We start from the raw sequence: 26542 nt of genomic DNA on the forward strand, positions 1-26542 counted from the left end.
TCCTGTGCCCAGGGGTTGGTAAATGCCAAGATTTGGCAGCTGTGAATGAGGGGCCTGGGCAGCCAACATGTGTGAGAAGTGGGGACTTTCAGTTTTGTAAGAAAACGCTAACTTCTGTGTTTCTAAACCACCCTCTGTAACAGGTGATGTAATTAGCAAGGAACAGCATTATGAACTTTCCAAGAGAGCAAATCACAAAAGGATTGTCTTAGTAATTCACATTTATAAAACACAAAATATAGAGTGATTTTTTTAATTCCATAATTTCTTGAGCCACTAAGTTTATTTTCCCTTAAACAGTCTATTAGGAAGATATGATCATTGTGAAAAAATTGGAAACCATTGATAAGCAAAAAGAAAAACTTTTTTTTTAATACGTTGGCCACACACGTTTCATTTTTTAGTATATATATATATATTTTTTTTAATTTAATTTTATTTATTTTGGGCTGCATTGGGTTTTCGTTGCTGCGTGGGCTTTCTCTAGTTGCAGCTAGCGGGGGCTACTCTTCGTTGCTGTGCGCAGGCTTCTCACTGTGGTGGCTTCTCTTGTTGCGGAGCACGGGCTCTAGGTGCGCTGGCTTCAGTAGTTGTGGCATGTGGGCTCGGTAGTTGTGGCTCACGGGCTCTAGAGCGCAGGCTCAGTAGTTGTGGCACACGGGCTTAGTTGCTCCGCAGCATGTGGGATCTTCCCGGACCAGGCTCGAACCCGTGTCCTCTGCATTGGCAGGCAGATTCTTAACCACTGAGCCACCAGGGAAGTCCCAAGAAAAACTTTTAAATCATCTCTAATAAATTTTATTTTTATCTTGCAAAATTTCTCCCACCATGCAGAATTATTTTAAAAATAAGTCCATGTAAGCAACCTAAGTGTCCATCGACAGATGAATGGATAAAGAAGATGTGGCACATATATACAATGGAATATTACTCAGCCATAAAAAGAAACGAAATTCAGTTATTTGTAGTGAGGTGGATGTCATACAGAGTGAAGTAAGTCAGAAAGAGAAAAACAAATACCATATGCTAACACATATATATGGACTCTAAAAAAAAAAAGGTTCTGAAGAACCTAGGGGCAGGACAGGAATAATGATACAGACATAGAGAATGGACTTGAGAACACAGGGAGGGGGAAGGGTAAGCTGGGACGAAGTGAGAGAGTGGCATGGCCTTATATATACTACAAAATGTAAAATAGCTAGCCAGTGGGAAGCAGCTGCATAGCACAGGGAGATCAGCTCAGTGCTTTGTGACCACCTAGAGGGGTGGGATAGGGAGGGTGGGAGGGAGACATAAGAGGGAGGAGATATGGGGATATATGTATATGTATATGTATAGCTGATTCGCTTTGTTTTAAAGCAGAAACTAACACACCATTGTAAAGCAATTATATTCCAATAAAGTTGTTTAAAAAATAATTCCGTGTGATACATGCTGTTTTATAACCTACTTTTTATTCCAATCAGGCCTTTTCCACAGTGTCATGACATTGCCTGGCAGGGTCTCATGCTCTGTCTGTTTGGTAGCCCATTTGGCCCTTGGGGGGCCTAACTGGAATGGTTTGGCTCAGGCAAGTGGGGAAGGGACAGGTTAACATAAAATCTAACCCCTTAAGGGGGTGTGTCCTGCAGGAATTGGGGTCCAAGATTCATGAGAAGAGTACAGAGGGTATAGGAATGTAAGTAGTTTTTTTTTTTAATTAATTAATTTATTTTTGGCTGCGTTGGGTCATCGTTGCTGCGTGCAGGCTTTTCTCTAGTTGTGGCGAGCGGGGGCTGCTCATCGTTGCAGTGCGCAGGCTTCTCATTGCGGTGGCTTCTCCTGTTGCAGAGCACCGGCTCTGGGCGTGTGGGCTTCAGTAGTTGTGGCACGCAGGCTCAGTAGTTGTGGCCCATGGGCTTAGTTGCTCCGCGGCATGTGGGATCTTCCTGGACCAGGGCTCAAACCCGTGTCCCCTGCATTGGCAGGCGGATTCTCAACCGCTCTGCCACCAGGAAGCCCAGGAATGTGAGTAGTTTTAAGCAAAAAGCTAGAGATATTAATTGAGGCTAGAGTGTAGTGTCCTTGGAAGCTAAGGTCATGATCTTGAATTTTATCTGGTAGCCAGTGAGGAGTCACCAAAAGCTTTTAAACAGGGGAGTGGTGTGATGGAGGTGGCATGTAAGCACAACCCGTCAGGTGGCAACAGCAGGATGGACTGAAGCTGAGAAAGACGGAAGGCAGAACAACCAGTTGAGAGATTACTTCAGTAGTCCTGGTGTGAGGTAATAAAGGCTGGGAGGTGACCATGGGCAATCGAAAAGAAGAAACATTTCGTTCATCTTCTCGTTCATTCATTCAAAAAATATTCACCACTGAGAGCCAGGAACTGTGCTAGATCTGGGAACTGAATTCCTAAAGGAAGACATGGCACAACTTGCCTTCTGCTTAGATACAAGGTCCTAAGTGAAAGGTTACCAAAGATGACTCCCCCGCCTCCAGATGACTAGGATCATAGTGCTGTCATTAAGAGAAATAGAGGAGTCAGGATAAAGACGAAATTTGAGCGTCTAAGAAGAAATCGTTCTGAATTTAGTTTGGTGATACAGTAGGACAGGAAGATGGAACCACTCATCAGACAGGTGGAGATGTAGGACTTGAGCTGGAGAGGGAGGTCAAGGCAGAAGGTGGGGAATGTGTGTACCTCAGGAGTGCTGTGACTTAGGAATTTCTGCACGAGCCTGAATGAGCTCCATTCCACACTCAGAGCAGCAAAAGAACAACACAGACCTGGTAAAACCTGCTGCCCCATTCCTGTGATTCCTGACACTCTGGCTCCATCACACATGTAGAGATGATTTTTCAAGGTTGATTATTCAAAGCTTCCAATCTGACTCCTGTTTCACCTCTGGCTTTGATAGTGCTCTTCCGCCTCTCCGCTAGGAAGGGGTAAACTGTGCCCCTGCAGGCAGATGGTAAACTGTGAACAGAAATAAACTCTCTTAACATGTAGCAAGTATATTTATATCCAATCCTATAATACTGCTGCAAGCATAATTATAGCCAATCCCATAATTGCGTTGCGGGTGTCAGGCATCAGAAACCAGCTCATTGTTGGTGATCAGGAGGATATGGCTACTGGGACAGGAGCCACAGGGCCAGTTGCTGCCCACCTGTGAGAGGACGGGGTGACACGGGGCAGGGCAGTTTACAGAGTGTCCAGGGGCTCTACCAACACAGGTGGGGAGGGAGGGGGTAATTTTGTGGGATACATAGCTCAAACTCATGCTTTTAGTCTTACTTTTTAGTAGAACTGCATGCTTTTAGTCTTACTTTTTAAAAAATTATAAAATCAATGCTTATTCACTGTATAAGGTTTACGAAATATGAAAAACTATCTATAATCCCACAATCCAAAAGTAACACTGTTAACGTTTTTGTATTTGCCATTGCAGCATTTTATTTTGTATGTATGTGTTTTGTGTCATACTGTAAGTAAAGTTTTTTTCTAACAGATTTATTTATTTATTTATCTATCTATCTATTTATTTATTTATGGCTGCCTTGGGTCTTTGTTGCTGCACGTGGACTTTCTCTAGTTGCAGGGAGTGCAGGCTACTGGTTGTGGTGCGCGGGCTTCTCACTGTGGTGGCTTCTCTTGCTGTGGAGCACGGGCTGTAGGTGCGTGGGCTTCAGTAGTTGTGGCACGCGGGCTCAGTAGTTGTGGCTCGTGGGCTCTAGAGCACAGGCTCAGTAGTTGTGGTGCATGGGCTTAGTTGCTCCACGGCATGTGGGATCTTCCCGGACCAGGGCTCGAACGCACGTCCCCTGCATTGGCCGGCGGATTCTTAACCACTGCGCCACCAGGGAAGCCCTGTCATATTGTAAGTAAAGCTTTTTTTCTCACTAATATCTTGAGTACTTCCCTATATCTACATATGCTCCAAAACATTATTTTAAAACTTTTCATTATCGTGGTATATCCAAAAGATGGAACACTCTACAGCAGTTAAAATAAATGAACTAGCGCTTCATGTATCAACACAAATATTTTTTTTAGGTAAGATTAATAAAAAGATAAATTGCAGGGCTTCCCTGGTGGCGCAGTGGTTGAGAGTCCGCCTGCCTTTGCAGGGGACACGGGTTCGTGCCCCGGTCCGGGAAGATCCCACATGCTGCGGAGCGGCTAGGCCCGTGAGCCATGGCCGCTGAGCCTGCGCGTCCGGAGCCTGTGCTCCGCAACGGGAAAGGCCGCAACAGTGAGAGGCCTGCGTACCACAAAAAGAAAAAAAAAAAAAGATAAATTGCAGAGTCAAATATGTAATTCCATTTTTGAGAAGTAAAATATAAAAACCAATATTATATATTGTTAATGTTGACAGACATGTAAAAAGTATAGAAAGGGCTTCCCTGGTGGCGCAGTGGTTGAGAGTCCACCTAACGATGCAGGGGACACGGGTTCGTGCCCCGGTCCGGGAAGATCCCACATGCCGTGGAGTGGCTAGGCCCGTGAGCCATGGCCGCTGAGCCTGCGCCTCCAGAGCCTGTGCTCCACAACGGGAGAGGCCACAACAGTGAGAGGCCCGCGTACCGCAAAAGAAAAAGAAAAAAAAAGTATAGAAAAATGGGTGGAAGGAATTTTCTCTGGTGAGGGAGGAAAGAGGTTGAAATTAAATGGGAGTGATACAAAGAGGCTTTGTTTCTGTAATTTGTTATTTCTTTAAACAATAATCTAAAACAAATATGGCAAAATCTTAAGGCTTATTAAACCTGCGTGGTGAATAAATGTGTTCGCTATATTCTCTGTATTTTTCTGCACATTTGAAATATAGAATAGATTGGTTTTTTAATTAATAGACTATTTTTTAGAACAGTTTTAGGTTTACAGAAAAATTGAGCAGAAAGTACAGGGAGCTGCCATATACCTTCTCACCGCCCCCCAGCATACACACAGTTTCCCCTATTATTAACATCTTGCCTTAGTATGGTACATTTGTTACAACTGAGCCAATATTGATATATTCTTATTAACTAAAGTCCATAGTTTACAGAAGGGTTCATTCTTTGTGTTGTATAATCTATAGGTTTTGACAAATATATGACATGTATCCGTCATTACAATATCATACAGAGTAGTTTCACTGCCCTAAAATCCTTCCTGTTCTACCTATTTCTCCCTCCCTACTCCCTCCCTCCACCCAAACCCCTGGCAACCACTGATTTATTTTAAAATTTTATTTATTTATTTGTTTGTTTGTTTGTTTTTGTCTGTGTTGCAGGCTTTCTCTAGTTGCCGTGAGCGGGGCTACTCTTCATTGTGGTGCGTGAGCTTCTCATTGCGGTGGCTTCTCTTGTTGCAGAGCACAGGCTCCAGGCGTGCGGGCTCAGTAGTTGTGGTGCACAGGCTTAGTTGCTCCGTGGCATGTGGGATCTTCCCGGACCAGGGCTCGAACCCGTGTCCCCTGCACTGGCAGGCGGATTCTTAACCACTTCACCACCAGGGAAGTCACAACTATTGATCTTTTAACTGTCTCCATAGTTTTGCCTTTTCCAGAATGTCATATAGTTGGGATGATACAGTATGTAGTCTTTGCAGATAGGCTTCTAAATAAATTATTTTAAAATCAAAACTTTCAAGCCAATCATAAGAAGAAAACAAAATCCACCAGGAATTTCACTATTTTGAGATAATCACTATTAACCATGCACACCATGTATCTTTTTTTCATGTAAATGGCATCACTATTTGCAAAATGTTGTATTACTTTTTTTTTCACTTCACAAAAATATATTATGAAACCCATGTGATTCAGAATTCTTTCTAAGTCCTTTAAGAATGTTTTGTGTTGTGGAATAGTATATCAGTGAGCTTACCCTTTACTATTGGACATTTAAGCTGTTTTCACGTGTGGCAGGAATCTTTTCTGGCTTTGGGGAGCCCCCCTCCACCCCTTTAAACTAGAAAAAGGCCCTTGAAATCTCCAGACAATTGGGAGTATTCAGCTTTCTAGATATGTGTTGCTTAGACAACATGCTTGACATTGACTGTGATTTCCTTACAGCCAAAGATACAGATTGTTTACTTTTTTTCCTTCTTTCATTGCCAGACACAGAGTCTAGCACAAAGCAGTTGCTGGGAAACATGAGTTGAATGGATCTAAGTGCCTCTAAGCAAGGTACTCTGGGATGGACTCTAAGGAAACTCCGGAACCCCAGAGAGATGGACTTTTTCAAGAGCCTGTATCCTTCACTAGAAACCCAAGGAAGAAATCAGGGAGGTCTGTTTTGTAGAGCAGAGCTATCTGGGTGCCATGAAGAACTGGGACGCTGGCATTGGACAGGAACAGAGGGCGGTGGGCGTGGATGCCGAGAGGCTGTGGCGCGTGGGACAGTATGAATCAGCCCCAAAGCCCTGGGATGACTAGAGTTTTGTGTAGGCGGAGGAAGTGCTCAGGCTCCCCTGAGAGTATTTTCTTTTTTTCAGTCAGTTTAATCATACTGGTTGAGTACTTAGGATCTGGAATGGGACTTCTGGTTCAAATCCCAATTTAGCCACTCTCAGACTTTGGGCAAGTAGCTGAGCTGTGATGGCTTCAGCCCCCAAAGGAGAATAGAATACAAAAGCACCACCTGAAAGAGTTGTTGTGAAGGGTAAATGAGATTATATATGCAAAGCGATAAGCAAAATGCCGGGCACATACTAAGCGCTTAGCAATGATAATAATAACAACGGCAATGACAGCAGCAGCTTAGCATCTTTTCTTTAAAAAGGCAAGGTGATCAGACAGCAAGAGCGTGGATTAGCCAAACCAAGGAAGTCTGCATGATTCTCACACACACACTTTCCTCCTAGAGAAAGGCCCAGCACATGTCACAATGCCAGGTATGGCCTGGATCCAAGTGGGTAGGGAGCCATAGGAGCATGAAATGGAAACACTCTACATTAGGGAACTCAAAAGAAATTTGAGCTACTTTAATGATTTTTGCAAGCTACCTGCCAGTCTATGAACACTCCCTGTGCTTTTACGTTTATTCTCATGTGTAGCCATCTCTAGCTCCCATCTTTTGTTTGGTTGCTAAATCAAGCCATTGCAAGTGGATTTTCCAATGGATACATGGCTTTGAATTCACCTAGTTCTACTTCCCACTCAATGAGGGGATTTCTATCCATAATATCCCTATATCTCCTCGTCTAATCTAGGAGACATTCTGGATTCCTCCCTTTCCTTCAGTCATTTCCAAGCAAACCTTGTTGATTCTTGTTGAGATCTAAAATCTCTCCTCTCCCTGGTATCACCCCTGGCATCCTCCTAGAGCAAGCCTTCTTCCCTCACCAAGACTGCTAGGATCCTAACTGGTCCCCTTACTTCCACGCTTGCAATCTCACAGTCTATTCTCCCCCAGAACCAGGGTGTCTTTTAAAATGTCAATCACATCATGACTCTCTCCTCATCTTAGGTTGAGTTCCCCAGAAGCAAACCCCAAGACAAGAATTCATAAGCAAGTGTTTTATTTTTAAAAGTGCCCCAGGAGAAACTGGTAAGGGAGTAAGGGAAGCTGCACAGGCAAGCGGAAGACACTAAAGGAAGAAGCCTAGAAGGCTGCAGCGCACCCCGTACGTTGTTTCTGGGCTTTCACACTCCTGCTCTACTGACTGAGTCCTGGGCTAAGGGCAGTTAGGGGTTACTCTCTGCGCATGCAGGTAAAGAGCTCCAGTGGCCCAAGGGCTCTCCTTGAAACTAAGTTACAGGAGTCAATTCTTACAGCAAAAGTGCACAGATGCTGGGGGACTGGCACACAGTAACCATGATGGGATCCAGAGAACCCTCAGCGGAGCACCCACAAGACCCACTCCAGTTTTCTCCCTTATTGCCTATCTCAGACCCTTGTTTATTTCCTTCATAACCCATGTCATGATTTATAAGTAGTTTATATAATTATTTGTCTCTATATTTGTTTATTGCCTGTTTTCCCCAATAAAATGCAATCTCCAGGAGAGTAGTGAGCATATTTGTCTCCCTAGAATACAGATGGCACATTGTGGATCCTCCACAGAAATCTGTACGAATGGATGAATGAACGATGGACACCTTCAGTAATGGGGAGCTTCGGCAGCCGGAAGCAGCTCATCCCAGTTTTAGAAAGCCTTGACTGAAAGTCTGACCCAAGACTGAACTGTAATCACCTCCCCGTCACACCCATGGGTCTCCTCTCTGGAATGACTCTGGAGATGACCACCACTTCCAAGTCAGTCCCTCAAATATCCAGTGTCCCACCTTTCTCTCCTCCGGACTAATTAACCACAGCTTCTCCAAAGGCTCCTCTTTTGACGTGGATTTTAGAGCACTGGCATCTGTAATTTCACTAGTCTGAGAAAATTTTTCTTCCCTACCTACAAAATGCATAGCAACCCCTCCCATACCACCCTGAATACACCCAATCTTGGGTGGTAAACTGGGTCAAGCCAGATAAGAATTTGGAGAAGCGAAGCTGAACGTTACCCAGCCAGGGCTCCAGAATCAGCAGCCTCAGGTTGAATCCCAGCCCACTTATTGTTAAATGACAGATCTTGGGCAAAATACTTAATTTCTCTGAACCCCAGTTTCTTCATTCATCTGTACAGGGGAAAAAAATAAGAGCACCTACCTAACAGAGTTAGTGTAAGGGTTGAATTAAATGAGACAGTGGATGTAAACCACTTAGCAGAGTGTCTGGCACATCTCTAAGGACTTGGAGTTTCCCCAAACCTTACCTTGGACCTAACAGCTCTCCATGCCTCTGCACGCTTTCTTTCCCAGCCAAATCCTCCTGCTAACCCAGCTCCATCTCTGACACCCCCAAGCTCCTTCAGTCAAGATAAGGCTTCAAGCCCTGTGTCCAGATGTTTTCCTGGCTCTTATTTCTTCCCATTTTCTCCTGCTCACTGTCCGCTTCAGGCTTCTACCTCTCCATCCTACCCCTTGCTACTTGTCCATCCATCCACATGTCCATTCTCTGTTTCTCTTTTTTGTCCTTCTTGTTCAATTCTTGCTTTTTGTTTTTCCTCCTATCTTTCTTACATCCTGTCTTCTCTCATGGAAACTTTAGTAAAGTTCTTTTTTTTTTTTTTTTTTTTTGATTTTCCTTTTCTATTCTGCCTCCTACCTTGGCTCCAGATAGATGAGAGGAAATGATCAACCTAGTAACAGTAAAATCGGTTGAGTGCTAATTGTATCACCACATAGGCATCTTAAGCTACAGGCCATTTTCCATCACTCCTTGCCACAAACTGAGTGGTAAAATCAAGGCTGGAAAGGAAGCCATCAGCAGTGAGGACTGAGGGGAAACAGGAAGCTCTCTTTCCCTCTCACCTATATGTATGCTTCCCGTTCCTTTCCTTGTCCGCTGCGTTAGTACACTACAGTGAGTTGCCTGTACTGTTCCTGACTTTAATGGAAATCCTTCAAATATTTTGCCATTAATTAGGATTTTTTTCTAGGTCTTGTACCAAATAGCTTTTATCCAATGGTGGTAGTTCTCTTTGATATCCAGTTTGCTAAGCTTATATAATATGCAGTTGTGAGTTTCTAGGTTGGAGGTAAAGCATGAAAATCAGGGAAGCAGGGTGATAAGTAGGTTGACTTGTGAGGTGTCCTGGGAACATCAGAAGAAAGAATTGAGGCCAAGCACTCAGGCTGGGGGATGATGGAGCATCCTGTCCTGAGGGACTTTCATGGCTCTGAGAGTTACTCCTATACTCAGCTCTTAAACTGTGACACTGGGGTTCAAAGACTCTCCTGGACACTTGAGTGCATCAATGACAAAAGTTGGCTCTACTTATAGTTCGTGTTTCTTCTTTCATTAATTTAAATAAGAAATTATGAATTTTCAAGAAGCTTTTGGAACTTCTTGAATTGGAGCAGATAACTGAAACTTCATCCCTTTTCACGTGAAAGTTTTTTGGAGGTGGATCTGATCCTGGTTTTCCATTCCAATCAGCTGCTGTGAAAGCCACTTCTTGTTCTTGCTGGGGGCAGATCAAGCCTCTTTTTCTCCTTGATAGAAATTCAGGAAGGAAACCAAATAATTCCCAACAGAGACAAGAGTTGACCACAGTACCATCCAAAAGCACTTTTAAAGATTTCAATCTTGAATATGAGAACACTGGCAACTGAGGTTGGTTACTGGCTCTACACTGTCAGCTAGATAGAGGCTTGGGAGGATATTTGGTTCTGCCATTTTGACAGGAAAATCTTCTTTGATGGAGAAGAGGTTGCAATTGAAGCATCACTGAGGTTCCCTTTAACACTGGAAAATTTCAGTAAAAGTGTTTGTGACAAGCATCCGAAATAAAATACTAAACTCCCACATACAGACATTTCTCCGTAAACTAACCTGCACACACTGTGGGACTGGTGAAAGGAGGGACATTCTAACATCAAAGTTAATCAGCGGGCCATCTACTGATTGCCGTTCTATGCCTATTATGTGGTGGCCCTGGGGGTTTTTGTTTTGTTTTTACCATGATTGACAGAAAATTGGCCAACCTGCCCCCAGATAACCAAGAGTTGACTGTGCTTGACTTCCTCACTTAGTTCCACTCTTAACTGAAGAGGGGTGAGGAAAATAAGTGCTAAGAAACCTGTCATAGAGGGAAATTTGAAACAAACTGGTAATGTGTCAGACAGCCTTGGAATAGTCCCAGAAGGTGGCGAGTAAATAAAATCTATGAGGGAAAATTGAAAAAACTGGCATAGGTGAGCCTTAAAAAAAAAAAAAAAAGGTGACAGGCTCATATATGACTGTTTCTAGTACAGCAAACTAGATAATGTACATATTCCAAAAACACCTCCGACGCTCAGCTGACGATGCACTGGAAAAAGTAGTGGACTTAGGAGAACTAGGCACTAGTCCCACTTCTGCCAGCCGATGACTTGGCAGTCTCTTTGTCTACCTCATTTTCACCTCCATAAAATTTTATAGCTGGAGAACTTTGGGGTTCCCAGCCAAGACTCCCTTTTAGAAGAAAATGTTTAGAAGAAATGTTTGGACATTTCAAAGCACTCCAACGATACAGTATTTTATTTTTTTATTTATTGAAGTATAGTTGTTTTACAATGTTGTCCTTGTTGTTTATTTTATATATAGTAGTGTGTATATGTTAATCCCAAACTCCTAATTTATCCATCCCCCGCTTTCCCCTTTGGTAACCATAAGTTTGTTTTCTATGTCTGGAGTCTATTTCTATTTTGTAGTAGTGTTTCCCCATCCCAAAATTATTTTGTTTAATATATTATTTTTATGACACATTTGTGTCATATTTTAGATTCCACCTATAAGTGATACCATATGGTATTTATCTTTCTCTGTCTGCCTTACTTCACTTAGTATGATAAATCTCCAGGTCCATCCATGCTGCTACGAATGGCATTATTTCATTCTTTTTTATGGTTGAGTAATATTCCGTTGTGTGTGTATACATATATATATATATATATATATATATATACACCATACAAAGATATAGTATTTTTAAATTATTACATAATACCTTTATTTAGTGATCAGAATCATTTAAACATGGGGCTTTCCAGGATAAAGAATAACAGAAGAGGTGCTCAGTGATAAGAGTTTGGGAACCGGGCTGTAAGACACTCTAGAGGAGGGATGGTGCCTGCTTCATCTCAAGATCCTCAGTGCTGGCACGTACCTCCTAAGTGCTCATTAAGATTCAAACATACACAGTGCAAGGAGAACATAAAATAAATTCCCATGTACCCATGGGAACATGGGAACCCAAGAATCATCCCTCATGGCCAATCTAGCTTTCCTATGCTCCCACCCAACTGACTTCTAAACCTGCTCACAAATTATTTTGAAGCAAGTCTCAGACATTGTATAATTCTACCCACAAATATTCCAATATGTCACCCTGAAAGATAAGTACTTTGTAAATACAACATCATTACACCTAAAAAATGAACAATAATTCCTTAAATATCATCTAATGTAAATTCAGTGTTCAAATTTCCATGATTATATCCTAAAAATGTTTTTTAGAGTTTGTATAAATTAGGATCTAAAGATTGCTATTGGTCACAGCAATATATTTTTGGATCCATCTCCTAGAGAAATGTAGGTAAAAACAAAAATAAACAAATGGTAGGAACTAATTAAACTTAAAAGTTTTTGCATAGCAAAGGAAACCATAAACAAAATGAAAAGACAACCTACTGAATGGGAGAAAATATTTGCAAACGATGTGACTGCTGAGGGATTAATTTCCAAAATATACAAATAGCTCGTACAGCTCAATATCAAAAAAACCAAACAACCCAATCAAAAAATGGGCAGAAGATCTAAATAGACATTTCTCCAAAGAAGACATACAGATGGCCAAAAGGCACATGAAAAGATGCTCAACATCACTAATTATTAGAGAAATGCAAATCGAAATTACAGTGAGGTATCACTTCACACTGGTCAGAATGGCCATCATTAAAACGTCTATAAATAATAGATGCTGGAGAGGGTGTGGAGAAAAAGGAACCCTCCTACATTGTTGATGGGAATGTAAACTGGTACAGCCACTATGGAGATCAGTACGGAGGTTCCTTAAACTAAAAACAGAGCTACCATATGATCCTTCAATCCCACTCCTGGGCATATATTGAGAGAAAACCTATTTCAAAAAGATACATGCACCCCAATGTTCATAGCAGCACTGTTTACAATAGCCAAGACATGGAAGCAACCTAAATGTCCATCAACAGATGAATGGATGAAGAAGATGTGGTATATATATATACAATGGAATATTACTCAGCCATAAAAAGAATGAAACAATGCCATTTGCAGCAACATGGATGGACCTGGAGATTATCATACTAAATGAAGTAAGTCAGACAGAGAAAGACAAATATCACATGATATCGCTTATATGTAAAATAAAAAAAAAATGATACTCGGGAATTCCCTGGTGGTCCAGTGGTTAGGACTTGGTGCGTTCACTTCAGTGGCCCGAGTTCAATCCTTGTTCGGGAAACTAAGATCCCACAAGCTGCACAGTACAGCAAGAAAAAAAAAATGATACAAATGAACTTACATACAAAACAGAAATAGGCCATAGACATATTACAAAATATTAAGTATAGCTCCCTGTGCTATACAGTAGGTATATATACATAACTGAATCACTTTGCTGTATACCTGAAACTAACACAACATTGTAAATCAACTATACTTCTATAAAAAATAAAATACATATCACAATTCGGTGATATGTATATTAAGTTTTGTTTAATCTAGACTCACCTTACAAACACACACACACTCACACACACACACACATTCTGCTTGTGATGTACATTTTGCAGGGGCCAGGTCTCTTGTCCTAGGGTTTTCCACAGGGGATGTTGCTGGTTGCCTCTCCATTATATCATTTAACATGAACCTTGTATTTCCTACAAACTGGTAGTTAGATCAAAAGACTACTTGTGATGGTTCAGGTTTTTTTGTTGTTGTTGCTTGTTAAGAATTCTTCATAGGTAGTTTTTTGTATTTCCATCAGGAGACATATAATGTCTTTTTTTTTTTTGAAAGGGCTTTTAAAAAATTATTTATTTATTTATTTATGGCTGCGTTGGCTCTTTGTTGCCATGCTCCAGCTTTCTCCAGTTGTGGCGATCGGGGGCTACTGTTCGTTGTGGTGCGCGGGCTTCTCATGGTGGTGGCTTCTCTTGTTGTGGAGCACAGGCTCTAGGTGTGAGGGCTTCAGTAGTTGTGGCACGCAGGCTCAGCATTTGTGGCTCGCAGGCTCTAGAGCACAGGCTCAGCAGTTGTGGCGCACGGGCTTAGTTGCTCTGCGGCATGTGGGATCTTCCCGGACCAGGGCCCGAACCCGTGTCCCCTGCACCGGCAGGCAGATTCTTAACCACTGCGCCACCAGGGAAGTCCAGTGTCCTTTTTTTTCACATTAGCAGCCATTGATGATCATTGCCTAGATCTATTATTTCATTAACAGTTGTAAAAATGTTGATATGCTAACCTTATTTCTTAGCTTCATGTCTTCTTAATTTATTAGCTGGCATATTTCTATAAAAACTTCCCCTCACCAACAATTTGGCTATCCTGACATACAGTTGGAAAAGGGATTGCAGAATAAACACTGTTTCTTTCCCTTTATTTACCAGTTTCAAAATAATAGGCTGATTCCTGGAGTAGCCTTCAAAAGATGACAAATGAGGTGGTTTTTTTTTTTTAAAGTGCTGTATGAACTCATGAGTTTAAACATATTTAAGGAGCTTGAGTTCAATGAAGTTATAATTCTTACTGACTATCCCGTCATTGGCCAAGGGGACTGTGGGAGCCCCCGATCTGCTCCTGATCCCTTTTGGGCCAACCCCAGTAGAGTTTGATAGGCTCTTACTTTCTGTGGACTCAACTTCCTAGATAATGTCTCAGGTCCTTCTTAGCACTGCCCTCAGACCAGGGGAAGAGGGGGCCTGCCCTTGGCCTCGCGTATCATATATGTTGAGACACAATGTGTTTTTTCTTCTTTTGGTCTCTCGTAGGAAAGTTTTCTGAAAGGTAAGTGAGTGATCGAGTCATAAAGGGAGGGGACGTGTGTAGGCCCATCTGGACCTCTCAGGCCAGAGAACGAGGGCTGAGGCTGCCAGTGAGTGTGGTAGGGGTGGGGGATGAGAAGACAGAATCACAGCTTCTGCCCTGGGAAGTCAGGGAAAGAGCGCCCGCTCTAGTGTACAGTTGGCCCCTCAAGTCAACCCAAATGCGTGTCTAGACAGAACTCATTCCCCAGTAACCACCTTCCTGCTCATTCCTCCTTTCCCACTCCCTGCTCCTTGGCTGTGATGGTATCTAAAGTATCAGGAGGCATCCAAAACTGAAAAGTAAGGTGTGGGGAAAGGGTGACCTGCTCACCTTAACTCTATTCTGGGTACATCCAGTCACCACCCAGGAGTCCTGGGCCCAGGACCAGCTTCTACCCTGCCCTGTCTCAGCACAACCATACTACATATGACTCTGGCATCCAGCTGGAACAACCTAGGGAGAAGCTGGTTCCTATAACTTCCACATCTCAGAGAAGTGGGCTATAGGGGGAAAGAAAGGCCTGACTGGGAGCATGGGACATCGGTGGATATAGCTTGATTTATAGCTTTTAAACATTTAGACATACGGTACATGCAGAAATATTTGCACTTTTGCAAATATCAGGGCAGCGTTGGTCCTTCTGGCTCAGACATTCCAAGTCAGTTTTTGTATCTCCTAAGTAAGGAGATGTAGACTTCACAGTCCAGTCTAGTCCTTTGCCCAAATTTTTCCTCTTCCTTTCCCAGTCATCATGGAAAACAGACTGTCTTTGGCATTACTGAATTCTGAGCATGCTTAGAATTTGGCTTGGGGCTTCTGCTTTTCATTTAAAGTTGGTGGAAACCTGCAGTTTTGGAAGAATATGCAGGAGCATGAGACACATCTTGGGCTCACCATGGTTCTCCCTTCTCTCAGAAGAGTCCTGATAACAAAGAGTGACCTTCCTCAGTTAGTAACATCTATATGACCCTGCATCTTGGCTATAGTTGATTAATTACAGGGCAGACACCTTGCTGAAACTCTCTCATCTGAGAACTCTGCATCTCAGAGATGCAGAGGCTGAACATTTCTGAAACAGTCACATCAATGACATGATCCATGGATGCTGGCTGCAGAGGTATCTGGTATTGTCCTAATTCTTTCCTTGTCTAAATCTTCTTTGTTCATCTCTTTCTTCATTTAGGTGACACACTCACTGGCCTTCAAAAAACTATTTTTTTGTATATTAGTTTGAGCTAACCTATGCCAGTTTCTATTGCCTTATGCACACATACCAACAAACAAAAACTCTTAACTAAAACCATTGTTAGAAGGACCACTGGATGAGGAGCCAAAGTACCTGGATTCACCTCTTTTCCACTGACACCCCCATCCCTGTCATCACATCTTTAAATCCCAGACATTTTCTCTGCCTATAACCAGAGCTGAAGCAATAAGGTGAAATAAAATAATAATAATGATGATGATCATGGTAAAAAAATAATATCTAACATTCTTTTTTTTTTTTGCGGTACGTGGGCCTCTCACTGTTTTGGCCTCTCCCATTGCGGAGCACAGGCTCCGGACGCGCAGGCTCAGCGGCCATGGCTCACGGGCCCAGCTACTCCGCAGCATGTGGTATCTTCCTGGACAGGGGCACGAACCCATGTCCCCGGCATTGGCAGGTGGACTCTCAACCACTGTGCCACCGGGGAAGCCCTGAGCACTTTTTATACCAGGAACTATGTTAAGTGCTTTACCTAAATTATATGACTTAATCTAATCCTCAGTAACAACCCTGAATTCATCAGGAAGATTTTGACTCTACATAAGCGAAATCTCAAACTCACAAGAGCTTAAATGTAAGGGAATTAGTTATTTTATATGTAACAAGAAGTCCCTAGCAAGGGCGGCTTCAGGATTGGTTAAATCAGAGGCTTGATAATGTCATCAGGGACCCAGGTTTTTTCCATCTTTTTGCTCATTTGGCTTGGGTCTCTAGGCTAGCACCTCATGACTAAAATAGCTGCTGAATTTCCAGGCATCCAGTTGAACATGACAATGTTTAGCAGAGGGATGGTCTCTTCTTTGTATCTCTTTTTAATTTTTATTTATTTTTTTATATTTAATTATTTATTTTTGGCTGTGTTGGGTTTTAGTTGCGGCACACGGGATCTTATCTTTGTGATGTGCAGGTTCTTTGTCGCGGAGCGGAGGCTTAGTGGGCCAGGGGCCCTTGGGATCTTAGTTCCCTGACCAGGGATCGAACCCATGTTCCCTGTATTGGAAGGCAGATTCTTAACCACTGGACCACCAGGGAAATCCCCTTGTATCTGTTTTTTAAGTACAAGAAAAGCTTTCCAAGAAGCTTCTGGTTGATCACCCCTCTCACCTCAATGGCCAGAACTGGGTCATCATACACCCATGTTTAATCCAACCATTGCCCAGGGAGTAGAATTACTACAATGGGCCTAGACCAAGCATGACTCACTCCTGAGTTGAGAGGGAAAGAGGTGAAACACTCTGGGAAGAAAAAAAAAAAGAGGCCATTTTCAGCAAAGAAGGGAGGAAACTGTTAGGCAGTTAACCAACAGTGCCTGCTACCAGCGTGTGAGACAAATAGGAGAGGCAAAGCGACTTGCCTAAGGTCAAACAACCAGCTAATGGCAGGTGTGGGATCTGAACCCAGAACGGTCTGTTTCTAAATCCTGCTCTCTTGCCCTACACTACGAAAGGCAGTTAGTTCTCACCAGATTATTTTGCCTTTGAGGAACTCAAGTCTCTACAGCTATCCTGGGCAATTCATGAGATGAACTAGTGTACCAGACAATCAGATTCCAGAGACCAAGCAACATAACAACCTCGTTGTTATGGAGAGGACCAACCTCCTTTGGTCTCCTCTCCACAGTTCACTCCATTCTCCCTGGCCATGGTGGAGAGGAAAATTAGAATGTAAATTCAGCAAATATCAGCCTTCAGTTCCAGATTTCTGGCTCTATGAGTGAGCCTCATAGTGAACAAACATCCCTTTTTATGTCCTTTCATTTTTCCTTTTATTCTGGTATCGCCCCCTTTGGGGGATTCCTTCTCCCCAACTTCAATCATTTGGTTCTGGTGAGGACTTTCAATGACAGTACCAAGGAGTGACATCAAAGTAGTTGACAAATAGGAAAGCACAGACACCAACCAATCCGAAGGGATATTTGCAGCAGTGGTAAAGCAGGGTTCTGGAAGCCCCTGGCTGGGTCAGCAATGAACTCTTTAGTTGTTGGATCATGGGGAACTCCAGGATGGTCCAGGGAGGGCCAGATAGCCATGGAGGTGGAGGATAAGGAACTCAGGAGGCTTGGGCCAGTAGGTATTTACCAACTGGTAAGGAAGCATTTCATTTAGTGAGTTCTTAATTTCAGATATTGCACTTATCAGTTCTAGAATGTCGATTTGATTCTTTTTTTATAGATTTCAATTTTGCTGAAATTCTTTACCTTTTCATATATTGTGTTCTTTTCATTTTCTATATTTTCTCTCACATGTTTATAATACTTATTATAAAGTCCTTGTCTGCTAACCTAAATGTCAGAATCATTTGTGGGTCTGCTTCCATTCTCTCTATTTCTCTTAATTATTAGTTATATTTCCCTGCTCTTTCCATGTCTCATAATTATATAAAAGAACCACAGAGGTTGTAGATGATATTTTCCTCCAGTGATGATTCTCTCTTTTTTTTTTTTTTGGCTGCTCCGCATGGTATGCGGGATCTTAGTCCCCTGACCAGGGATGGATCCCGCGCCCCCTGCAGTGGAAGCACGGAATCTTTTTTTTTTTTTTTTTTTAAGTTTCTGCTTTATAACAAAGTGAATCAGTTATATATATACATATGATCCCATATCCCTTCCCTCTTGCATCTCCCTCCCTCCCACCCTCCTTATCCCACCCCTCCAGGCGGTCACAAAGCACCGAGCTGATCTCCCTGTGCTATGCGGCCTCTTCCCACTAGCTATCTACCTTACGTTTGGTAGGAAGCACGGAATCTTATCCACTGGACCTCCAGGGAAGTCCCTCTCAGATGGGGTGAGGGACAGATCATCTCAATGTAGTCAGGGATTCAGCTGCGCTGGGGCTGGATGGTAGTTGTATTAGTCCCAGTCCAACGTTGGGTCATCTTGTTCCTTGGAGGGAGCCCACTCAAGCTTTTGACTGACAGTATGGTGGGTCTCTGTCTTCTCAACCCTGAGAGCCTGTGGAAGATTCAGTTCTGTTCTTAGGAGCTCAGGCTCTTTGGTTTCTTGCCCCACACAGTTTCAAAATTTAGCAAATGTCTTGAGGGGACAGCCGTCATGTTTGATGCAGTCCTCATCCCTCTAATAGGACTTTGTTTCCTACCTACTGCAAGTCTGTGGGAAATTTCCCTCTGCTATGAGACACTTCTAGCCCAGCCTCTCCTGCTGCATCCCAGAATTCAGCAAATGTTGCATGGGGAAAACTGGCCATGTGTTTAGAGCTCCTCTAGATTCCAATGCCAGATCACATGGATCATCAGAAGCTCTGCCAGTTTTTATTTGTCCCAGTAAAGACTTTATGCCCGGGTCAAGCTCTGATTTGGCAAATATACTCAGGTAAGAAAATGGTCAGAGATTATCAGCTCACTTAGAAAAGGCTCTTTCCTCTCCAGAATTTTAATTCATTAGTCTTCATTGCTGCTACACCTCTCCAATGCCTTTAAAAATATGATTTTTGTAATTTATCCAGTTTTTTCTAGTTCCAACAGGAACACTGGATTATTGCTACATACTACATCCTACCAGAAGAGGAAGTCCTATGAAATTATCTCAAGATGTGACCATGGCATGGTTATACAGGTATATATGGCTGAATCAACCCAGACCATGCCACGGCCCCTCCTCTACATCTGCACTACAGCGGGGACAGGTGGCCCAAGTAGACCAACTAGAGTCCTTCTGCACTGGAACTGGGAGCCGAGAGCCTTTTTATTTTTGTGGTTGGTCGGGGGCGGGGGGTGGGGCGGGTGAAACAAAGCTGTGAGAATAAGTCTGGAAGCTTCCACTGGCTATGTCCCATGCTCATGGAAGATGCCAGTTTCCAGCAGGAGGAAATAAAGCCCTCATGCAGAAAGGAGAGGCGTAGGAGCGCTGAGGGGATATTGGGATCCCTGATTCCAGTCACTCGCTCTTGCTGTGGCTTGCTAACCTGAGGCACAAATTTCTCTTTTGTGCCTGAGCTAGTTTCAGTCTCTTGAAAGGGTGGGCCAGCTCTAATATTTTTGCCCTTGGGCTTTATGAGGCACCCTGTGTCCATATAATACATTAGCCTTTTCTTCTTAGGCAAGGTGGAGGTGGTTTATGTTACTTGTAACTCAAAGAATCTTAACTAAGACTGCTTCTTTAATGACAGGCAGGTTCAGAAGAGCCTGGTGAAAGGTTATCTCCCTCACTGCACAGAAGGAAGAGAGGGAGGATGCATGATAATATTGCTGAGACCTCAGCTTTGGATCACGAATCCTCACTACAAGGAGAAGTGGATGCTTTTAGATTCTGGACACCCAGCTCACCATGGGAGGAACTTCAGACTTACCTGAGAAGTCAGCCGAATCTGTCTGCCAAAGCCATGCTGTTTTACTTTAATCACACTGGGAAACTGCATTCTTATCCTCAACAATTTTCAAAGCTGGGAGGGAATGGAAAGAGGTAGATTCCTGTGTTTGCACATTTTACCCACTCCTGGGGCTCCGACTTGCTGATGAGCCTGAAGTTTACACCAGAGGGTAAACAAGATAGCTATTTGGACATCACACACCACTTTGCCAGTTTCCGTTCTCTTGAATTATTTACCATCTAATTGTATGCATTGAAACAGAATCTGGCAACACAGAGTCAGAGATGTAGCCTTATTTGTGCGTTAGAGAAGGAAAACTCGAGTTCAGTGAAGGACCTGGAGCAGAAACACTTTATGGCTTTCTGACGTTCCCTGGCTTTGGGAGGGCTGTAAGCATGGGGGTGAAACCGGCGCAGCAACACAGCGCAGACGCACTGGGAGCCACGGGCTGGAGGCGCCCTAGAGCTGACTAGTCCAGTGTCTCCCCTGAGGCCACAATCCCCCTACAGGGCAGAGGCCCAGTTCCAGGACTTAGCCCCCTGAGCTTTGATTTCTTCTCTGCAAGACAGACTGCAAAGGGGGATGGAATGGAAAAATAAGCCTCTCTAGATTTAAAAGATTCTTATCACAAATTTTATTTTCACCATCATACCACTAATTTCCCTCAGGAATAAATATCAGTAGCTATGAAAATAAGAAAAATATTCAAAAAATATTTCAAGTAGTAAAACAGAAACTTTGGAAAACAGAAAAGTATAATGGTGAGTAAAACTCACTATTAGTCCCACTACTCAGTAAGAATCACTCACAATAGAGGGTGTGGAGAAAAAGAACCCTCCTACACTGCTGGTGGGAATGTAAATCGGTGCAGTCACTATGGAGAACAGTATGGAAGTTCCTTAAAAAACTAAAAATAAAGTTACCATATGATCCAGCAATCCCACTCCTGGGCATATATCCAGAGAAAACTCTAATTTGAAAAGATACATGCACTGCCCCCCCCAACATTCAGAGCAGCACTGTTTACAATAGCCAAGACATGGGAGCAACCTAAATGTCCATCAACAGATGAACGGATAAAGAAGATGTGGTGTACATATACACAGTGGAATATTACTCATCTATAAAAAAGAATGAAATAATGCTATTTGCAGCAACATGGATGGACCTGGAGATTATCATACTAAGTGAAGTAAGTCAGATAGAGAAAGACAAATATCATATGATATTGCTTATATGTAGAACCTAAAATCTGACACAAATGAACTTATTTACAAAACAGAAATAGACTCACAGACATAGAACACAAACTTACGGTTACCAAAGGAGAAAAGATGCGGGAGGGATAAATTAGGAGTTTGGGATTAAAATATACACACTCCTATACATAAAATAGATAACCAACAAGGACCTACTGTATGGCACAGGGAACTATATACTCAATATCTTTTAATAACCTATAATGGAAAATAATCTAAAAAAGAATATATATATATATGTGTGTGTATGTATGTGTATGTATATATATATATGTCTACACATACACACACACACACACATATATATATATAACTGAATCACTTTGCTGTATACCTGAAACTAATATAACATTGTAAATCAACTATATTTCAATAAAAATATAAAAAGAATCACTCATAATATTTTGATACATTTTCTTCCAAACCAAATATATATATATTATAATTGGGAAATTTTAACTAACCTCTTTAAAGCCAAGTTTTTTCTTATTTTCTTTTCTTTTCAAAAAGAAAATACTTATTATTTACCTACATTATTCCAGGCATTATAACAGGGATACAAGAAAATTTGATCAAAAATAACTTGGTTGAGATGTCAATATGAACAATAAATATCTTTTCACTGTTGTTTTCTAATTATGAAAGAATTCAAACAGAGAAATTAATATAACAGACATTGGGCTTCCCTGGTGGCGCAGTGGTTGAGAGTCTGCCTGCCGATGCAGGGGACACGGGTTCGTGCCCCGGTCCGGGAGGATCCCACATGCCGCGGAGCGGCTGGGCCCGTGAGCCATGGCCTCTGAGCCTGCGTGTCCGGAGCCTGTGCTCCGCAACAGGAGAGGCCACAACAGTAGAGGCCCGCGTACTGCAAAAAAAAAATAAAATAAAATAAAATAAATATATATATATGTGTGTATATATATATATATATATATATATATATATATATATAACAGACATCACTGCACCCACCATCAAGACCAAATCTTAAAATTTTGCCATATGTGCTTCAAATATTTTTTCAAGGAAGATAAAATATTACAGATATGGCTGAAGTCCTACTGTCCTGGACCCAGAATAACTACAGTTGACCTCTGAACAATACAGATTTGAACTGTACAGGTCTACTTATACACAGATGTTTTTCAACAGTAAATACTACAGTACTACATAGTCCATGGTTGGTTGAATCTGTGGATATGGAGGAACCACGGATAGAGGTAAAGCCAAGTATTTTCCTTCAACGTTTTGTAGTGAGCCTCTTCCCCATGTCAATCAATATTCTTTACAAACAAGGTTTTTAATGGCTAATTGTTTTCAAATAGTTCACTGTAAAGAGATATATACTTAAAATACTATTAAGATTCAATGGATTCAGTTTGATTTCACATGAAAATCTAATTGGGGTACTACAAAAGATGCTGAAACAACACAGACTCACAGACTAGATAGGATCAGGAACAGACCTGGAAGCAATTCTTTACCAGGACAATTTCAAGCTGCACAGTTACCCCACTACTGGCCTATGAATAGGAAGGGAGAGAAAGGAAGCGATAGATGGATTGTCCAGGCAAGGGGTGCAGGTGAGCACTCACATGAGGATGTGTGAGTGGGGAACAGACCCTAGAAAACTCATGACGCTAATCACTGAATTTATTAATAACTGCCATTTTGTTATTCCATATGCTATTATGGTATAAAAACTATAGGCCAAGTGCCACCTTTACCTTCATATTTCCTTCTAGTCTTTTTTCTAAGCATAGTTTTTTTTTTCCTTTATGTAATTGAAATCCATAGAATGAATATTTTTGACAAGCTCAGTCTTTAGGTTTGACTTGTATAACCTTAGGATAGAGGAAAAGGAACTGTATATCAGTAGAAAAATTTATCCATTTACTAGCTAGGGTCCTATTTACACCATCAATTTCAACTCAAACCAACATTATTTTGAGATTTGCAAGGAAAATGGTTCACTTCTTACAGATAATTTTTGGAATGGAGAATGAAGCAGGTAGACACACATACAGTGTGGGAAGGCTGATGCTTCTTTTTCCTCATAGGCAACTAGGGGGAGGGGAAGGGGGTCAGTAAAGGCATGTTTGGGGGAAAGTTGGAGAAGCATCCACACCTGCTCATTATATCAAATGTCTAGGGACTCTGTAAATAATTCAGGTGCAGTCGGCTCCCTCCAGGGGCAGGTGTTGAGGAGAGTTTCCAGACAAGCATCTCCTCTTGCAAAACTGGAGCAGACCTAGGATCTGATTACTTGAAAAGGGGTCTAGTTAGTAGCTATGGCAACCTCCTTCTTCTGCCTTACAACTTGCCTTGGGCTAAGATACAGGAACTTCTGGGAAAACACTACTGCTACAGCCTGCCCTGGTGGTTAAGAGCTTTGAAGTCTAGCTATCTGTTTCTAATCTAGGTTCTGCCACTTTGTAACCGTGTGACCTGGGAATTTATTCAACCTCTCTGATCCTTGGTTTCTGTGCCTATAAAATAGAGATAATTCATTCAGATTGCTGTGGCATCATCTGTAAGGCTCTTGCTATAGTGCCTGGTACATAGATTATCTCCTAAGAGTGTCCCCACCTCATTTCCTAGGAAGAGCTGTTTGGACTTTAAATAAAATAGCAATGTACAGAACTAAGTGAAAGCTATTCTTCAGAACAAAGTAAACAGTGCAGCTAACAGTTATTGAAGATTTACCATAAGCTGGATATTGTGCTGAGTGTTTTATATATAATTTCACGAAACCCACTTATGGATAAGTTTATCAAAGTTCTGAGATGTTAAGACACTTTCCCCAGCTCAGACAGCTAGCAGGTGGTGGAATCAAGATCCAAACTCTCATCTGCCTCTTATCCAAAAAAAGCCTATGTTCTTACCTTCTAAGTAAATGGATTTCTGGAAGTTATTTTACTGTGCCAGCACTTCATCTCCAGGTGGACAGTCTGAGGATGCTGGCACATGGAGCTCATTCAGACTTGGACCGACCTCCTTAGGTCTATGGGGCCTGACTGCCCTCTAGTGTTAGAGGAATCTTAGGGCCAGGTGGAATCCACAGCGAGTTGTCTTTTTTCTGAGGTGGTAGTTAACCTGCGTCCCCTCCTGTCTGGAGATCTGTCTAGTCTGGTCTTCTTATTGGCCAAAGGGTTTCTCCTAGGAATAGGGGTAAAATAGGTGGTAGAGACTGGGAGTTAAGAAGAAGAATTATCTGGGGATAGAGCAGTAATGCTCAGGTTAAGCTTTGAACAATTGTGGGGCGGGGCGGGGGGGAATAATGTCTCTTATTGCCAGCACATGGCACATAATAGGTGCTGACTGAATACTGAATGAAGTTTTACAACTCATCCTCACTAAAGGGGGAGGGGGAGTGCTGCCAAAAGAATGGTTTAAAGGTCTTCACTGATTTTGGCCAGAAGCACCAGCAGAAAAAAACACTGTAACATTAACCCACCTTCCACTCCAACAGACTCCAAGGCATGTTCCGTGCACGGCTAGGCGAGAACGACGACGCTGCTGTTATCAGGAAATGAGTTGGGGTCAGCAAAGACATATGACCAGTTTAGGCTGCCACCCTCCCACCAGTGTCCCGAATGGCCCACGGATCTCAGAGAAGTCTCACTTCCACCTCCATAACTCTGCCCAGGTAGTCCATGTCACTAGGTGGTCAGTGAGCACCTGTGTGCACTGCTCCTCGCTGGACATTGGGGAATCAAAGACAGGCTTACTAGGTGGCTTATCAGAGGGAGATGAACACCCCCCCACCCCAAGTCACAGAGACTGAGCCGGGTTACTGCAAAATAGGAAGAGATGGTTTCATAAAATACAGGATATAGAGCAGACAAATAACACCTACTATAATCCAGTCCTCGGCTGTCCAATTTTCTTCCCACATGAATAATTTTGTAAATGCCCCCATACTATATGAATATACTGAATCATTCAGACATTAATTTTATCACTATTATATTTACCTTTATAATTATTACCATCTTTATTTCTAAATAATAGAAAATCTAAACCCAGGTAAACTTGGCTTGATGAATAAAAACATTTGTTGAGGGCTTTTTTTCCCCCTCAGTGGGGAGGTGGGAGTTTCAGGATTGGTTGGTTCAACAGCCGGTGCTGCCAGGAGTTGGTGGCCAAGAAAGGGAAGTAGCAGGGCAGGACCACAGAAGGGATTTCAGAATAAAAAGCCAGCTTCCTATAGTTAGGACAAGCCACATACTGGAAGACTGCTGGGTGGGGGTACCTGTGAAGCTACGGCTGCCTCCTGTCCTTCTTTTGGGAATCTCTCTGCTTTTGGTGGAAAAAGGGAGAATCTGATAGCCCACACTCTCTGCAGAAATGGACTAAGGACTGAGGTGGCTGCATAAGGGAGAATGGACTTGTTGGATGACTGAGCTTTAGCTGCATTTTCTGCACTAAACTCACTCCCATCCCATGCCCTAAGAAGGGTGGCTCCAGTAGAGGTTGTCTCCCAGCTGTCTTGGATGTACTACCTTCCTGTTTACCCACATGAACTTCAGCCCCAAACTGGTATATTCACTGCTCCCCAGACCTGCATTTCATCCCCACCTCTGGCTTTTGCTTCCCCAGTCCCCTGCCTGAATGCTCTCGCCTCTCCTTACCCTACAACTTGTCTTTCTCAGGGCCCAGCTCCAGGTCTGCCTCCTCAGTGGAGTCTTCGCCAAGGGCTTGGCCTTCTTGGGTCACTTTCTATTTTCGATTCCAGGGGCGTTTGTTGTGTGGTTGGGAGCTGATTGTGGTATTTGCTATAGAGTTTCAGGCAGGACTTTGTTTATTGCCTTTTCAGGCAAGCTATGCCAGAACTCCCCACTCAGAGGGCGGGGCAGGCAGGGTAACGTGGCCGACCATGTAAGGGTCTGGATGAGAGGTGCAGCCTGGAGCCAGCCGGGAACATGCTCCCCACGACACCGTAATTCTTGTGCTCGTAAAACCTCCCCAGAGGATGAAAAGAAACATGTAAGTCAGTACTTATTTCTTTGGGAGGGCCCCCATGAGACAAGAAATCCTTCAACTGCACACTGTCAGGCACCAAGGACCTTAAGAACAGGATGGAGGGAGGCAGGGAGGGCTTCGGGCTGTCACTGAAG

General features: G+C 42.7%; 1 long non-coding RNA gene across 2 annotated transcripts; it reads right to left on the reverse strand.

Annotated features, from left to right (window-relative positions):
- Nucleotides 1-1276: 1276 nt before the first annotated feature.
- On the reverse strand, nt 1277-26193 carry LOC309815379. Of its 2 annotated transcripts, XR_014295855.1 has the most exons (5): nt 26057-26193; nt 24880-24941; nt 24308-24581; nt 2773-2962; nt 1277-2397 (listed from the first exon to the last, which is right to left on the reverse strand). It is a non-coding gene; the product is annotated as an uncharacterized lncRNA (long non-coding RNA). The 2 variants fall into 2 exon arrangements; XR_014295856.1 differs by having other exon boundaries at nt 1277-2962.
- Nucleotides 26194-26542: the final 349 nt, after the last annotated feature.

Source organism: Mesoplodon mirus (genome assembly GCF_964341445.2).
Source record: "Mesoplodon mirus genome assembly, chromosome: 2".
Taxonomy (NCBI): Eukaryota; Metazoa; Chordata; class Mammalia; order Artiodactyla; family Ziphiidae; genus Mesoplodon; species Mesoplodon mirus.